Source organism: Cryptomeria japonica, chromosome 1 (genome assembly GCF_030272615.1).
Source record: "Cryptomeria japonica chromosome 1, Sugi_1.0, whole genome shotgun sequence".
Lineage (NCBI taxonomy): Eukaryota > Viridiplantae > Streptophyta > Pinopsida > Cupressales > Cupressaceae > Cryptomeria > Cryptomeria japonica.
Genome location: NC_081405.1, coordinates 302,086,078 through 302,101,075, shown reverse-complemented (window position 1 = coordinate 302,101,075; position 14,998 = coordinate 302,086,078).

The following is a 14,998-nucleotide window of genomic DNA, read 5'->3' as shown; positions in this document are numbered from 1 at the left end:
TGGAAAAACACATTATCTTTTTGAGGAGAGATTGGTATGAAAATAAATCTTTGGATAAACACATGTTGCTCCCAGAGGGAGAGATTATTGTTTAAAGAAGATTGTTGGTTTTTGGTATTTGGCACTTTGATGGTTTTTCCATCTTGTGTTGCCATCAATGCCAAAGGGGGAGATTGTTGGTATTTTGGTATGGTTTTGTCATTGATGTCAACACCTACTGAAAACTAGCACTTTGGAGATCCAGCAACATTCACCGGCAAGTAACTATTGCACAATTATTGGTATATGGTTCACCAGTAGGATATAATGTTCACCAGTACCTGGAATGATATGGAAGACACTTGGTAATGTCGAAGACATCATGTGGATACTTTGTTTTGAAGAATTAATCATTGGTATATTCATATTTGCATATTTGCTTTTACTGGCAAATAGGTCCAAGGTTATCTAGGGTTACACCGACAAGTTTATCTTTTCCAGATCAGCATGGCACGCTATGGAGATGATTTATTATTGTTGTAAATGCATTAAGCTGACATGTTCAATTGGTTATTGCATCAGCTATTATATTGTATGTAAAATTTTTTTTTTGTAATATCTTGTAGAGTTGACCTACTAAAATTGGTCTTAGGGTATGGTATAAATGTAAGATCTTATTTGTAAGATCGAATGTGGAATATGGAAAAAGAATTGTGTAAAGGTATATGTGAGATTAAGCAGAGGTATACATGAAGACATCATTTGAAGGTGAAGCTAGGTTTTTGTAGAAGCATATCAGCATTACACCAATACTGAATCTAGCATATGAAGATGCTATTTTGTGCAGTACATTCTTATTGGATTTAACCATCCAACTATAGTCAGTGTGACTCCCATTTTGTGTTTGAGAAGTGAGCTCTAGGCTGTTGGCCTTTCTGCATGTGTCAACCCCATTTATGTACACTTACTATCTGCAATAGTATCATCCAATTGTGGGTAAGGTTTCCCACCGTGGTTTTTCCCCTTATAGGGTTTCCATGTACAAATATTGGTGTTATGTGTTGTGGATGACTTTATGTTTATGTTTCATGCATTATTTCTTACCAATATAGAAATTTACTGTTAACACTGTCTACCGACATACTTAACTAGTTTACCGGTATTAAGAATTAAACTGGTCAAATTGGTTTTTGGTTTAAATTTATTAGACAACTGATTCACCCCCCCCCTCTCAGTTGTCTCTAGGACCTAACAGAAAAGGATATAACAAGTAAGTTGTTGAGAACCCTTCTACCAGCCTATGTTATTCGAGTCTCTGCAATCAATGAATTGAGGTCTGTATTAACATGCCAGTTTTTTTGGATGCTACTATTGGTAAGCTATATGCATTTGAGTTAAGTAATTTTGATAATAGTGGATCTTCGGTAAATAAAGTTGAATCTGCATTCAGTTCTTTTCATATTGGTGAATCTGATGATTACAATGATAGAATGAGCAAGTATTCTGAAGGAAATCACAGTGGAGCAAGTGAAAGATTTCGTAAGAACATGGAAGAAGTGCACAAACTGTATGAGGAAATCAAGAAGCAAGAAGAGTTTGAAGCATTATTAGCCAGAAGGTTACCGAGAGGAAAATGTAGGTATAAAGGGAAGCTACCTTTAAAATGTTTCAATTGTGATAAGATAGGACATATGGCTTCTAACTTCCCTAACAAAGATTCTAGTGAAAAAAGAGAATACCGAGATAACATGAAGAAAGACAACCAATACAGAGGACACCGAGACTTCAGAAGGAGAGATAGAAAGACATGTCCATTAGCTGATGAGGAATCCAATGATGAAAAATCTGCTGAAATTAATACTGAGGAATTTGTTTATGTGGCTATTAAGGATGGATCTGATGAAGAAAGGTATGAAGAAAAAGCTCTAATATCTCACATAAATAATAATGATTCTTGGATCATAGACAGTGGATGCTCACATCATATGATAGGTGATAAACACAAGTTTTTTAAATTAGAAGATATTGATGGCGGCTATGTAAGATTTGGTAATGATGCACCATGTCCAGTGAAAGGTAAAGGATCTATAACACTTCTTGACAATGCTAAATGTGATGATGTATAGTGGGTTGAAGGATTGAAATACAATTTGTTGAGTGTAGCACAACTAAACAATACATGATACCAAATAGAATTTCAGAAAGGAATTGTCAAAGTTCATGACAAGCATGGAAAGTTAGCTGCTACCAGAACACAAACAAAAGGTAATACATTTCATCTTGAATCAACTCAGAACAAGTGTCTTTATGCAAAGATACATGATACCTGGTTATGGCATAAAAGGTTTTGTCATGTAAATTTTGATAATCTGATCAAAATAAGTAAGAAGCACCAAGTGAGAGGTCTACCGAGTCTTGAAAAACCTAAGAATGCTATGTGTGGAGGATGCCAGATGGGTAAGATGACAAGATCAAGCTTTACAAGTAAGTCCTACACTTTTAAAGAAATCTTAGATCTAGTACATACTAATCTTTGTGGTCCTATGAAAGTTCAAATTTATTATGGTGATAAATATTTCATATTATTTGTGGATGATTACTCAAGGATGATGTCAGTCATGTTTTTAAAAGAAAAATCAGAAGCTCTTCAAATTTTTAAATGGTACAAGGCAAGAGTTGAAAATGAAACAGGAAGACAACTGAAATGTCTTAGATCTGATAGAGGAGGAGAATTCACTTCTGATGAATTTAACTTATTCTGCAATGATCATGGTATAAAGAGGTAAGTATCTACACTGAGAACACCTTAGTAAAATGGGGTAGCCAAGAGAAGAAATAGATCAATTGTGGATTGTGCCAGAGCCCTGATGATAGAAAAGAGGGTACCTCAAACATTTTGGAGAGAAGCAATCAGCACTGCAGTTTACACCTTGAACCGAGTTCAATTGAAGAAAGGAACTATGAAGACACCATATGAGATCTGGTATGATAAGAAACCTAATGTAAGTTATTTTAAAATCTTTGGAAGTAGATGCTATATTCACAAAGATGACAGAAATGGAAAGTTTGATCAGAAAAGTGAAGAAGGAACATTTCTTGGTTATTCTTCTAGAAGTAAAGCATTTAAATGTCTGATCAAATCATCTAACAAAATAGTAGAAAGTGCAAATGTGAAAATTGATGAATTTGCAGAAAGAAATGATGAAGGTAATTCCAAAGAACCTGAAGATTATGAAGAATTTGTTTATGTTCAACCGAAAAGTCCTACCGAGAAAGCTGCTGAAGAAAATCAAGATAATGTCCAGTTGCTGAGTGATGAAGAAGATCATATAGAACCTACTGAGCCTATATTAGCCAAGTATGTCAAAAGACATCATGCATCAAGTTAGATTATAGGAGATAAGGATGATCCAGTGATGACAAGGAACAAACTGAGACAGAACACATGTTTAATATCTGAATTTGAACCGAGAATAGTGAAAGAGGCTTTTAACAATGAAGATTGGGTAAATGCTATGACAGAAGAGATTGATAAAATCAAGAAGAATGACACATGGACACTGATCCCAAGACCAAAGGACAAAAATGTAATCGGTACTAAGTGGATTTTCAGAAACAAGCTAAATGAGAAAGGTGAGGTCATTCGCAACAAAGCAAGACTAGTTTGCAAAGGTTATGCTCAAGAATAAGGAATAGATTATGGTGAGACTTTTTCACCTATGGCTAGACTTGAGGGAGTAAGAACATTGTTGGCATATGTTGCTTTCAAAAATTTCAAGGTATATCAAATGGATGTTAAATCTACATTCTTGAATGGTATACTAGAAGAAGTTTATATAGAACAACCTGAAGGATTTGTTGAAGACAAGAGTAAAGATCAGGTATGCAAACTGAACAAAGCTTTATATTTATATGGTATGAAAGATTGCACTCTTATTTAATCAAGATTGGTTTTATAAGGACAAGTGAAAACAACAACATGTGCATGAAGAAAGATGAGGACAATGGAATACTGATCTCAACCATATTTGTTGATGATATTATATTTTATGGTAATGACTCCTTATGCAAGAACTTTGGAAATGAAATGTGCAAAGAATTTGAGATGTCACTAATCGATGAGATAAAGTATTTTATAGGTTTATAGATATTGCAAATGAAAGATGAGATTTTCATTACTCAATCCAAGTACATAAAGGAAATCTTGAAGAAATTTGGAATCGAGGATTCTAAACCAGTAAGTACTCCTATGACTACTAACTATAAATTATCAAAGAATGATGAATCTGCATCTGTTGATGAGACACTTTACCAATCTATGTTTGGAAAATTGCAATTTGTTGTGCATAGTAGACCGGATATAGCACATGCAGTAGGTATTGTAGCAAGATTCTCTACAGATCCCAAGGAAACACATATGACAACAATCAAGAGAATTTTTAGATACCTGAGAGGCAGTGAAGATTATGGCTTAGTATACGAAAAGAAGAATGATTTTGATTTAAAATTTTATACTGATGCTGATTGGGCAGGCAACATAGATGACAAGAAAAGCACAAGTGGTGGAGCTTTCTTTTTGGGAGAAAGACTAGTGAGTTGGCTTAGCAAGAAACAAGGATGTATTTCACAGTCAACAATAGAAGCTGAATATGTTGCTGCAACATTGAATTGTACCAATATAGCATGGATCAAATAACTGTTGGAAGGAATAAATGAGAAAGTTACCGAGCTAGTAACTATATTCTGTGATAATACTAGTGCCATTAACATTTCAAAGAATCCAGTAATGCACTCTAAAACAAAGCATATATCTATCAAGTATCATTATCTCAGAGAAGAAGTTCAAGAGAAGAAAGTTGTGCTGGAATATATCAGTTCAAAGGAGCAATTAGCAAACATCTTCACAAAGCCATTTCCAAGGGACACTTTTGAGTATCTCAGAAGCAAGTTAGGGGTCCTACCCCTATCTTCTACTCACTGACCGAGTTCGATGAAATTATCAATTCAATGAATCTATCAAATATTATGTGTGGATTGATGCTGATCTACGCACTTTAGAAGGTTTTCCTAAAGGTGTGCAGGAAAAATTGAATAGAGATAAGTTACTCTGACCGAGACTGAGATGATACATAGCAAGGCAAATCACTTCATAGAGGAAGAAATCATGATTTAGTTCTTTTACTTTTTGGCATTGTTGTCAAAGGGGGAGAAGACTAAATGGTTGGAAGGCTAAATGGTTGACTAAATGAAAGCCCTGAATGATGAATAATAGAAGACTAATGACAGGGGGAGAAGATTGCAAAATTGGAGAAGACTAAATGCAAGACAACAGCTCAGAAGCCTAATGAAAAAGGAAGAAGACTTCAGAAAATTTTAACAACTCAAGGATAACAGGAGAAGTCTAACAGCAATCTGAATCCAAATCAATTTGAATATCTTGTTGGTATTACCATTTAATTGTTGGTTTTGCCAGCAATGCCAAAGGGGGAGATTGTTGGCATTACAGTAAGAAAGATTGTTGGCATTTCAATATCAGGAGATTGTTGATATTCAGTAAGGATATTGAGAAGGTTGTTGAAGATTATTAATATAACTGAAGAAGGATGATAACTATCTTTATAACATTATTTTGTCACTGATGTCAAGAAATTGATTATTTGATTTAGTATGATCTTGACATATCTTGAGAAGATTGATAAGAAGAGAATTAAGTTGTCGGTAAAAGACACAGAAAGAATGTGATGAATAAGGGGAGAAATAAGTTATTCAATGGGCAACTATTACCGAGTTAGACAATGATGAGATCATGATGTTCAGATTGTTTTGATATCCTACATATGTTGTTGATTGTAAGGTTAATACTATACTATGTCACTAAGCAAGGAACCTAGTTGGTAAACCCTAAGGAACCTAGTCAGTAAACCCTAAGGTTATCGATATCGGTTAATGATGGCGGAATGTCTACTGAGTAAATTTTACTATTTACCGAGTTGTAACCGAGTTATGACTGTGCGCATTGGACGGATAAAAGCATTATTTAATGAAGGAAAATTATTAGCTAGAGATGTATAAATGATTGGTATGTCGTGCATGAAGTTTATTAAGGATCTATGGCAAAGGAAAATCGGCAGGAAGATCTATAGCATAGATTGAACTGCATTAACCTTGTGCAAGTTCCAAGAAAGGCTTACAAGTCTCGAGGCAAGGTAAAACATTTTCAGATTGAAAGGATACATTGAACCTAGTCAAGATTGAAGATCTTATGGCTAAGATTGATCATGGGAAATATGATCAAGGAGATTAAGCGGTTAGCAATTGTTTATAAATAAGGAATTGTTGATAAACAATGTATGCGGGCAAGTGTATGCACAGGGATGCTACATAGTGATTACCGAGCACAGAAGCTTGAAGACCTATTTGAATAATAGAGTAGAGAGCCCAATAGAGGGACAAGATAAGTCCTATGACTAGATTGTTTTGAGCAAATAAGAATCTGATTCAGCATTTTAGATGTGAAGTTGCAGATATATTTTTATTACTGTTATTTTGTAAGTGACAGAAAATCTCTTAACCGAGTGGACTTAACAGTCTTATTTGTAAACCCTCTAGCAAGGTAACATTCTAGTTGAGTGTTTGAAATCCTTTAACAAGGTCACTTCTAACAAAGTGAAGATCCTAACAGATCTGAGGGAAATCCCTTAACCGGGTCACATCTAGCAATGTGTCTGTAATCTTTAACATGATTTGCTTTTAACTGAGCATACTCTAGAAGAGTATATTTCTTAGTGGGTCCAAAATCCCACAGTGGTTTTTCCCTATTTGGGTTTCCACATTAAATCTGGTGTTATGAGTGTTATGATGATTTTGTGTTTGTGAGTTTGCATGTTTAGCAGTTTTTAATTATATTGTTGAAGTATAAGTTACGGAGCTTGAATCTGTTGATTTTATGGAAGATTAAGTTTGTATGATTCACCCCCCCCCCCTCTCATCTTGTTAGCTATTGGCATCTGTACTCTACATTAAGTATCAGAACTATCAAATTTATCTTTGTTTTTCTTGAATCAATCTAGGGTTAGGTTTAAATGATGTTTTAACTCTTTCTTCAAATCTTGAATTCCTTTTAGGACATCTAGATGCAAAATGACCAATCTTATTACATGCAAAACATTGAAAAGGTTCTTTTCCTTCATACTTACTTCCTACTAGTCCTTTCGGTACTATTCTAGCAAATAGTTCTTCAAGTTGCTCAAACTCGTCATCTTCTCTCTTCATATCTTCTAGTTCTTTTGCATATAAATCTCTCTAGTCTTTCTTACCAGTTGTAGATGTAGATGCATGAAAAGAAGGTTCAGTCTTCACAACTCCAGAAGATCCAAATTCCTCAAGCTCAAAAGTAGATAGTTTCCCAACCAAAGTATCTATGTTGACAAATGTATTAGCCATTGTTCTCAACTCATTAATACCAGTAGCCTTCATTTTGTAAGTCAGTGGTAGGGCTCTTAGGAATTTAGAAACAATCTCATCTTTGCTCAGATTTCTACCACAACATTGAATTCCCATAACAATCTCATTTACCCTTTCCATGAATGCAGTAATCCTTTCATCTTCTTCCATCTTCAGGTTTTCATATCTCACCCGATAACCATCAAGTTTAGCAATCTTCACTGTAGGGTCACCTTCATTAAGAGTCTGCAACTTATCCCATATAGCCTTTCCAGATGATTTGTCTGTTAATCCCATTATTTGTTGATCAGAAAGTGCACATAAGAGGGCTTCTCTTTCTCTACAATCATTCTCAATCTCCTTGTCTAGGTTTGCTGGAGGAGGATTGTCAGATCCCGGATTATAGGGTGTGACACCATTCTGTGTGATCTCCCAAATCTCCTTGCCAAGACATCTCAAATGAGTCTCCATCTAAATCTTCCATATTGTATAATTTGTTCCTTTAGGCCTCAGCATATTCCTTCAAAAGATATCTCCAAAAGAACTGGATGAACTTGAACTGTTAGTCACCATAGGATCTTCCTCAAGTGATTAAGCTTTCAGTAGAGAGGACTAGAGCTCTGATACCAATTGTTAGACATTTCAAATAACCAGAAGACAACGAAGAGGGGGGGTGAATCAGTTGTCATAGATTAGCGGAAGCATTAGCAATTTAAACTTTAATACTGGAACCCAAAACAATAATACTAGAATAGAAGTTAATCCAATTAAGATAAACAATAAACACAAAATAAATACCATCCATACAACACCAAGATTTGTACTGTGGAAAACACGGTAAAGGGAAAAACCATTGTGGGAAGCCTACCCACAATCAAATAATACTTCTGCAATAAGTATGTGAATTTACAATGAAGGAGCCTGCACTTGCAAGAAGGCTAACAACCTAGAGCACACTGCTCATAACAAAAGGAGCCTCACTGACTACATACAAATCCAAACTACAATCTGAAGAAGTGTTGAACTGCAAAAGATAGAATCTCCTATGCCCGAGTATAGTTCCAATTAAGCTCAATACTGGAGGACTAAATCCTCTTACACAAACTCAATTCGATCTCCAATGATCGATCAAATCCTCTGCCTAAATGATATTACATTATTATCACATTACATTCCTTGACCATGACCTCTTACAATAACCATGATGATCATCAAGGAGATCTTATATCTTGTTTATACAAACCCTCGACCATAAACAATTAGGTTGGCTACTAGACAATAAACCAATTACTTCATTACAAACCATGTCAGCCTTAGACCGAAACAAATAATATCCAACACATAAGACATCCTAAAAACACAACAATAGGTCTTATACACATGTTACATCAATTCCGGTCCATAACCTAGATCAACTGGGACCAAGTATAGGTCCACACACTTCAACAATTATCTCCAAATGCCAAGTCTCGAACATGATCACCAACAATATTTTGAAACTCCATCAAAAGCTGCACCAACACCAATTATGCAATGCATCAAAGATCTCCACCAAAAGGTCCATCAGTGAAACTCTCGCTGGAACCAAAAACCAATCTTCTAAGTAAGCAAGATAGCATCCAATCACCAAACCAAAGCCAACTGACCAAATATGAGTATAAGCATCATGAACAAGCCAATTCCATCACCAGATTATACCAGAGTCAATCGAATCATGCCTGATCCAAGTTAACCAAAAACCACTCAATCATCCGGGACTAGAAGGGTGTCAGTAAAGCATCCAATCAGCTAGTGTTGACATCAATGACAAAACATCAATGCAATACATAATAAATTCCACCAAATGGCCAACATAAGCCAAGGATCCATGACAGTCAGAGTGCAATTTGCCTAGCTAAGAACCTAACATTTCAAGCCCGTACCAAGCACATTGATGTTCAGTATTATTTTGTCAAAGATATGGTCGAAGATGGCAAGGTGAAGTTGGTTAAGGTAGAAACTTTGATGAATGTTGCAGATTCTTTAACTAAGGTTGTGAGCATAGAGAAGTTTAGATGGTAATGAGATTCTATGGACCTCATGAACCCTAGCAATTGATTCATTGTGTTGATACTTCATTTGCTCTTGCAAGGTGTTCGACAAGTGGGAGATTTGTTGGGATAATGGTGTCTCAACCTTGCATTTACATGAGGTTACTATTTATAGTAAGCTTTTATTTGAGCACAAAATGGTGCGAAATTCTCCTCGAATCATTTGATTGGCTCAATAAGCCTTCCGGTAAAGTTACGTCACAAGATCATAGCTAATTTTGAAGATATTAAATTTTTCATTTTGGAGGGGTCCAATGAAGTTTAAATTTGATTTTAAAGACTTTAGAAGCCTCGAAACACCCTGAAAAGTGGGCATAAATGGCATATCCATTTATAAGGCAATATATCACTTCGTGAGCTTTCTGATGCTTCAAACAGTTCGTCAATCGAACACATGGTTCACAAGTTATGGCCTCCAGAAGTTTGTACTCTTGAAATAGGAAATATAAAATACATTGGATACATAAATGAGTTGTAAATGGGAAGGACACATGTTGATATGTGTTGTAACATGTCATAGGGAATCTAGAAGGGAGATAAGGTTGGGTACACCTTATTGGGTGGTTTTAGCCCATGGTTTTGTAATACTTTCTGACAGTTTCTTGTATTGTATCTCCTATATATGAGGTACGTGAGATAGAGGTTGTGTGTAAGAGTCTTATAACTATTGAGTTACCTTTGAATATTTGATTAGTGGTACTCCTGCAAAGAGCTTTCTCTACAAGTATATTGTAATTTGTTTTGATTGTGGAATAATATATTGGGCAGATTTTGGAGTGTGGGCTTTTTTCTCCTTAAAGGGTTTTCCCCACGTAAATCACTATGTTATGGTTTGAATGTTATTATATCTATTTCTGATTTCTATAACTATTGTGACAATCTGTAAAAGTTTTTGCAGTACCCTCCTCTCAAAGTTAGTGTAGGAATTTGTTCTGCTACTTAACTTATTTACAAGTTCAAGAAGCTTGATATTCAGAAGAAGGTTAGAAAGGAGGTAGAACAGCTGGTGGAAATTATGGGGATTACAAAGGAAGTGATCTAGAGAGCCAGAGAGAAGAACATTTTGAAAGAAGAAGATATTGTAAAGCCAAAGAAGGCTAAATCGGAAGCCTCTGCCCCTAAGCCAAAGTAACCAAGGATCTTTGCACTCTCTTCTGGTGGTTAGAAACTTGTTAGTTCTCCTAAGCCCCAAGCCAAACCTTCTGGTGAAGGAAAGAGTAAGAGAGGGAAATATAGGGATATTGTAAAGGTGTTAAGGGTTAGAGATATTAAGCCATCAAATGTACAATTCCCAGAGGGTACATTCATCTATAGTTTTTGAGATTTTTTCTTATATTTTATCTGCACAATTATTAGGGTGTATGGATGCCCTCAATCACCTCATATTTTACCACTTATTGTTTCTCCAAGATTGGATTTCATTGAATTCATGTGGCAATTGATTTGGATGGATAAAAAGTGAATCCAAATAGATAAGAAAGGGACACACCTCCCTAGGCTCACTGTTGAACAAATGGAAAATCAAAGTGAGGGTTAATGGTTAGTTCAATCCATAAAACATTCAAATATATCAAAAACAAGATTGAATACCATTATACCTTCACAAAACTTCACTTGTTCCCTTGATTGAGCCTTTGATGAAGTGGAATGCACCCAAATGCTCCACTTGATTTCATTGGCTCCAAGATGGGATGTGGATTGCTCTCCAATGTTGCACAACACTAGTGGATATGGGAGATGGATGAATTCTCAAATGATGGATGAAATGGCTAAGTGATTTGTTGGTTCCCAAATGGGTTTACACTGCAAGAAAGTAGAAACCAAGTTGATTCTTCAAATAACTATGGAGAAACTAACTCCAACTATTAAAATCCTCAAGAACTTGGACCAACTGACAAGGATTCTATAAATCCTTCTATGCTTTGGGCTTTGCATAACTAGAGAGGGTGATCCCTTAGTGAATTTTATGATCTGTGCACCACACTCAAAGATTCACTAAAACAAGGTAGATGATCTCATAAGCAGGCTCAATGACAGAGAGAATGCTCAAGGATGGCGAATCCTTTAGTGATTCTAACCCAATCGGAGCATGAGATGGGTAGAACACACAATAACAGACATGAAATGAAAAATATTTTGATAATCAACCAATTTATAGCAAGGACAGATGAATAGAGCACAAAACTAATTGTAAAGACTCAGGCAAGCTAATGACCAATGCCTTGTCCATTGGGGGAGTCAAATTCATGAAATATAAGGTGAATTACAATAGAAATAATCTAATAGCATATTGATCTGATAATATATTTCCTTCCAATATATATCAACTATGACCCAAGCCCAAAACTACTTATCAAAATCCCTGCACAAGCCCTACCACTCTATAATTTTGTTCAAACATTTAATCGGCCCCTTGGATCAAAGCATAAACACAAACCACATACATCATAACAATGCACTAAAGGAAATAAACCCTTGATTTATTTCATTCAGAAGATAGTAAAATCATACATTGGAGAGAAATAAGCCTAAATTCAATTTTATTTATTCAAATGCTATATCTGCCATAAAATAGTATACAATTCAGTCCTTCAAAACCTACATAAAACATGACACGGGACTCATTTTATTTTTCTCTGCAAAAAGCCTCTATACTTTGCACAATTGCATCTAAAACATGCTAAAGGAAACAAAATTGCGGAACCTCTTCAGGAACCATAATTTTGACCCAGTCTCAAGGCCTTGAAATCCCTTTTATAGAAACAAGGGAGCAAACAAGATATGGGACAAGAGAGACATATGTCATCAAAAGATTTAATCTCAACAATTAGACCTAAAAGGCCATATGCAATTTTGTTACCAAAATATTTTTTATAACTTCCAAAAACTATCCATATGCTGGCACCTGTGATAAAACAGAATCATAATTTGTAACTGAACATTGGTAGAAACAAAAGTGCTTGAGCCATGCCATTATCACCCTGATACCTTCAGATGGAATGTGAGATGCTATGTTCTTCCCTACAAAGTGTTTCCCTTCTGGGAAGGGAAACTGGATCCCGACAAGAAGTAAACTCACCCCCAAACTAGAGGAAGACCTCCAGCCTTTATGCCCAAGATCAAAAAAAGTGGAAGGAGGAGCTCACAGGGAAACATAATATGTTGGGAAGAGATTGCATCTTCCACATCATTTCAAAGATGACTGGCTGCATCTCCCCACTCAAACAAATCCTTCTTTCATTCCCCTGTGGGATCCTTCCTTAAACCCCCTGCTAGCTACTGGCAGAGTAGAAGCAAAGGATGTATCATGCGTGGCCTTTCCTGATAAGAAAAGGCTTTCACACCCCCTATGACAATCCTTCACACTTTCACAACCCCTTTGATAATAAGAAAACTCACATGGGAGAAAGAACACCCATATGGTATCACAGAGCACACAACAACTCCATGCACAATATTGCTCAAACATCATCTTCTTCACCGATGAAAAACCGCTCTCGAGAAATGAAGACATTTCTTTTCTCTTCTACCAATTGAATCACCACCCCATTGTATTTATAATAAAAACTTCACTTGGTGGTGCTCATTCATGTGAAAAAACATCATTTTGGTGCTTTCTACTCACCCCGCCAGCTATAGACTCTAGAAGTCATGCCTATAAAATCCACTACCTCCTGCTAAGGCTCATGTGATGTGAATGATTCTGTTATGATTTTATTCTTCCTTGATTGTACAAATTCTGCTTTAGAATCCCTGACAACAAGCAACCTCTGATTTTACAGAGAATTCTATGATCTCCCATCTCTAACTCAAAAGTTATTCAAATCCCCTTATGCCTCTAAACCGTTGTCCTTGCTTGTCTAATCAACCTCGACTTAGTAGAAACCTTCAAACTAGTCCCTCAGGAATGAGTCGGTATCCAAGTGTCTTGACTTGTCGCTATCCACTCCATGTCGACAAGCCTGCACTCTGTCTGTTCTAATTTTCCCATGCGGGTGACAAATAATGCCTTTAATTACCCTTTTAAAATTCAATTTGAAATTTCATCATAGATCTTACGCAGCCTGGCAAATCAAATTATCACCAATGGTTAATCTAACATTGACCTTCCATTGTGGCATGTGGACCCATCAAAATATGTGACATAGCAATGCCATGTCATCTTCTAGCCTAACATTGTCAACAGCCCTATCGTCGGTCTTCTTGGTTAGCTCAAGATACGTGGCATCATCTCATGATTTTGTGGCCCATAACCTTCTTGCATCTTCCTTTACAGGGTTACGAGGGTCTTTGGATCTGCTCACACTTTACCTTGTGACCACAATGCCCGCCAACCTTTGTAAATTAAACGTCGAGCACATTTTCGCCTAGATTATAACATCACCATCCATTTAAACATGTGCAAATTGATGGAACCATTAATAATCCGGTCTTTACCTACTAGGAACCAGTAACATCAAAGGTTTGAAAAATCAAACCGCCGACGTAACCTTCTCTATCAAGGACACAAGGCATCATCTCGTGATGTCATTGTCCATAATCTCCTTGCACTTTCAACCACGGGGTTGCATGGACCATAGGATCCACTCGCTATTTACCATAAAATCATGGGCAAAAATTATAAAACTTTAGACTTAGGAAAAAATAGAAGCTAGCATAAAAATGTTAAATGAGACTCGCTTAGGATAATTTTATGTAAAATTTAAGGAAAATATAAAGGGGTCGGCCGAAAACAACTTAATGCCTAAGAAAAAAAATGGCCCCACCAATGGTAACAGACCCTTGGCTTAAGTGGAAAAAGGTAATGAAGGAATAAGACAAGCTTAGGGTTTTTAAACAAAAGACTTAAACAAAACACACAAACCCTAAACCCTAAAAAAGAGGGCAAAATTAATCCATAATGACCAATATTTTGACTAAGGCATGAAGATTTTTGCACAGTCATTTTTAGGACTATCATGATTATGGATGCAAATTTCACTATAATGGTGATGCTTTGGATGATTTCCAAGCTCAAACTAACAACCTAAAATTAATTGGATTAGAGGTGGAAAATGAAGGGGAAGAGACCCCAATTTATAGATTTGAGGGAGGATGAATGGACGATTGAGATTGAAAATGAATCGAGCATGAAGATTGAAGTAAAGGGAAGCACATGGATTGAGAGGACATGAGGTGACAAGTGTGGAGATAAAGATATTTTCCATAAAGACATTTATTGTCTCCACACTCCACATGGGGAAGACATCCCCAAGAACATAGGGAATACAAAAAGGAATTAAAACTTCCTTGCGGATGAAGAGGGAATTAAAACTTCCTTGCAGATGAAGAGGGAATTAAAAATTCCTAAAATATTGGATGCATGGGGAAAGGGAATGTGAAAACGAATTTAAATTCCTTGGGAAAGTGAAAGACATGGGATGATGTGACCCAATTGGGTGCATTTAAGGTGGAAGGTGAGGAGGGGACAAGTGGATTTTAGCCAT